General features: G+C 49.0%; 1 long non-coding RNA gene across 1 annotated transcript; it reads left to right on the top strand.

The window, feature by feature from the left end:
• The first annotated feature begins 328 nt into the window (after positions 1-328).
• Positions 329-1,571, top strand: LOC120229554. Its single transcript, XR_005527774.1, has 2 exons — positions 329-627; positions 1,413-1,571. It is a non-coding gene; the product is annotated as an uncharacterized LOC120229554 (long non-coding RNA).
• The last annotated feature ends 2,449 nt before the right edge of the window (positions 1,572-4,020 follow it).

Below are 4,020 nucleotides of genomic sequence, written 5' to 3'. Positions count from 1 at the left end.
CGCATTCCCACCACAAAGCACGAGCGTTCCAACGTCTCCGCGTCTTCGCCAACATGTAGCAGCTTCTATTGTCTGATTGTAGCCGCCTGCGGCGGACCTTGTGCCTCGCTGGTGGGGCACGGCCGATGATCCAGCCGTTTGGAAAACAGTTTGGCAGTTTCTCCCAAAGCGAAGCCCACGCTTACACAAGACTCTGCGATCTTGCTCCCAGAAATTTACCTGAGGGAGAAGGAAACCTGTCCAAACGATGACCGGAACGCAGCTTTGTTCATAATGGCCAAAGCCTGGCAACAACCTGAAGTTCCATCAACTGATGGCTGGATAAACACATCGTGGTGTCATATAATAGGACACCCTGCAATAAAAAGGAACAGATGTAGATACAGGCAACAATGTGGGTGAACCCTAAAAGCATTGTTCTAAGTGTGAAGAGCCAGACACAAAAGACTATGTCCTGCATGACTTCATTTTTATGACTTTCTGCAAAAAGCAAAACAGGAACATAAATTAGATCAGTGGTTGTTATTGGCTGCGTGGGGGCGTGATTAACTGCACAGGGCATCAGGGAACTTTCTGGAGTGATAGAAATGTTCCTGATTGTGAAGATGGTTCCACATCTGCCCAAAGGTAACAAAGTCTAAACTTAAAATGGGTACATTTTATTGTAAATGTATTATGCCTTGAGAAATGGGTTGATTACCTGAGACCCAGTTCTGTATCCCACACTTAAAAAACTTTTTCTGGTAATGTTTATTTATTCTTTGAGGGAGAGAGAGCGAGAGCGAGAGAGAGAGAGAGAGAGAGAGAGAGTGAGCACGAGGGGGGGAGGGGCAGAGAGAGAGGGAGACACAGAATCTGAACCAGCTCCAGGTTCTAAACTGTCAGCACAGAGCCGGACGTGAGGCTTGAACTCACGGACCATGAGATCATGACCTGCTGCACAAAAGTTGGACGTTTACCCGAATGAGCCCCCAGGGGCCCCTCTATCCCCTACTTTGGACATGTCCTCTTCCCTGATTAAGTTTATGGGACACACTTGATGAGGGTCTCCCTGTCTTAGGTCTTGAAACGAGGGAGATAGAGGAAGTCGGGATCACATGGGAAATGGGGGAGGGGCTTTTGTTTGTGTTTCACTAAATGTTACCAACTCCTTCACCTTCTCTCTCGTCTTTCCCACGATCCCTCTTCCTTTTCACGGGGCTGACCATTTCCCTTAAATCTAAGCATTAAAACAGATCCAGTTATTTGAAGATTCCCACGTCTTGCATTTTTATTGGTGAAATATCAGAATATTACTTGTGGAACTTTCCTAGAAGAAAATACGGTATTTCAGATTCCTTACACAAATAATTTAAAAGATGGAAAATTGTTGCAATCATTTTATTCCTCTGAATTTTCAAACCTCTGTACAGCCCAAACAGGAGTGATCGTGATGTAAGTTGCTGGGTCAGGAGCTGGCTGGCCAAGGGAGAGGATCAACACCAATCACCTGGCCGGGAAGATACGACACACTTGACACACGGACTGTTCCTGTCTGGGTCAGGGACATAAAGGTGCCACTTTCACCCTTTGATCCTGGTGTTCATTAATTTTTCCTCAAGGGGGAAGACAGAATCGGTGAAACAAATAAACTAGCTAGTTTCACTTTATTTTCAGAGCTGAGATACTATGCGCAGGAGCTTAGGTGTGAGAGAGCCATTTTGAAGAGGAGGGAGGAAAAGTCATCAGCGCCAGAGAGAAAGACAGGATTCTAGAGAGGAGCCTGGACCAGGCAGGCCTCTCAGCCCCCCCGCGCCTCCTATGCCCCTACCCCCATTTCCCTCCATGGGACTCCTGGGTTATTATTTACTCACCTTCCTTGGTAGAAGATAAAGAAAGTCAGAGAATGGAGTCAAGTGAAATAATTAAATCTTTTAAAAAATGTGTAGCCTAGAGAAGTTACGTCTCATCCCATACCCCCACATAAACACACACACATGCACACACACACACACAATCGCACACACACGAACACACTCACATGTACACATGCACGCATATAGGCACACAAACGAGCACACTCACACGCACACATGTGCACACGCACATACATGCACACACAAACACAGTCACTCGCACATGCATACACATGAATACACAATCACATGCACACACATGTACGTGCACAAGCACAAACACTATCATATGTATATACACACATACACCCACGCACACAAGCACACTCATATACACACACATTCCTACATGCACACACATGAATACACAATCACACACGCACACACACACATACACACACACATTTTCTTCTTAAAACATGGACGTCCACTTGCTCTCCCTGGTCCCTTGGGAGAGCTCTGTGTCCCGGCCCCCCAGTGCTCTGGTGACCCCCATAAAAGAGAACTTTACCATACGCCCAGAGCCGGATTCTTCCATGCGGCTTTACATTCAAGATATCCTCAGAGTTTTAACACACAAGTTTGACGGCAAGTTTATTCCTTGAAACACTGAAGGTCAAAACTATATGTTTATTTAGGTAAGTGTTTGGGACTTAAGTCAAAATTTCAACGAACGAATTTAAAGTTTTCTGAAGCACATTTTAAAACATTTATATCGTCTTAATTTAAGATCTGCTAGAGCTCCAAAGTGTCATGTGGCAAGAGAGACCATAATTTCTAATTATAAAGTATTGGGGACGATAAATTCACATGACCTTTCCAGGAAAGTTTATGAGCAGGCCGCAACGGGGCAGGGACTTTATGAGGGGTCAGGGCATGTGTGGTCACCAAAGGCTCCCCCTTGCACATTATTTAGACAGATTAAGGAAAATCACACTCCCCAAGGCTTGGCAGCTCCCCTCCACCCCCTTCTAAAACACCGCTAAACATCGGAGCGCGGCAGGAAGCTCAAGTTCCCAGAAAGATTTCAGTTTCTGGACGTCGCTGTGTTAAGGAAACCTTAAGAATCATTCACTCAACCCATTTCCTTTCACAAGAGGGGAAACTGAGTCCCACGGAGAGGAAGGGGTGTCATCCCCTGCTCGCCGACAGAATGCAGGATCCTGACTCCTCTCCATCCTGCTCTGTTTCGGCCCTTTTGCACAGCCAGGTTGTGGCTGGGTTTTTCCTTACATGATAAAGCAGCGTTTAGATTCCCATTCTCCAAACAGAAGCATGATTATAGACAGCAGGAGGGGGAAGGAGCGTGTGGGGCCACCCTACAAGTCTGGCTTTGGGGGATTCACAGTCACACTAACGGAAGTCAGATCCTGCAGCGTCTCCCTCTAAGCCCTCCTTCGTCCTGCCCCGCGCCACCTCGGCACCAATGTTCCTCGGTCTCTCAGTTCCCTGGGTCTGTTTCTCGGCCCCCGCTCTTGGCTGGGGGCTGCCGAGTGCCGTGGCTCCCTGTTCCTGTGGCTCCTTCACTGGCTGGCTGGCCGGGCTTTGCAGCGGCCTCAGCCGCTGTCATCTTCCAGCGGCTCCCCAACCCAAAGCTGGTCATGACGCCTTTCCTTAGCCCCCTGCTGTGGTCCCCGTGGCCTCCACAAGGAAATCCAAAACCACAGTAGCTGCTCCTATGGGACCCTTGGGAGCCTGTCCTCACCCAAGCTCCCCCCGTCGTGCTCTGCACACCACAGTGGAGACTCCTCGTTCACGGGGCTCGCGTCTCTTCCGGCGGGAGCCCCCCTGCCCACAGCACCCCCCAACTTGCCCTTCTGGTCCCACCCCATCATGAGAGCAAGCACACAACCCAGCTGGTTTATTAGGGCTCCCGGGCCCCAGGACACACGGGGAAAGCCCAGCCATCAGCGTCCCACGCCCGACTTCTCCACTGGAGCAGGAGTGAAGATTGTATTTAACAAGCACTGCTGTTCCTAGGGGATATGATCCTAAGTGCCTGTCATCTTCGGGCACAAAGGGGAGCCCCTCTTGTACCGAGAGGGTGAGCTTCAGGCAGAGGGAAGCAGAGCTGAAGGATAGAAGGAGAAGAGAGATACAACAGCACTGAAACTCCTGGATCCAG

The sequence above is a fragment of the Hyaena hyaena genome, unplaced genomic scaffold, assembly GCF_003009895.1.
Source record: "Hyaena hyaena isolate Hyena2069 unplaced genomic scaffold, ASM300989v1 scaffold_31, whole genome shotgun sequence".
Classification (NCBI taxonomy): domain Eukaryota; kingdom Metazoa; phylum Chordata; class Mammalia; order Carnivora; family Hyaenidae; genus Hyaena; species Hyaena hyaena.
The sequence above is the reverse complement of the archived record's forward strand: the minus strand, read 5'-3'. Positions and strand labels throughout refer to the sequence as shown.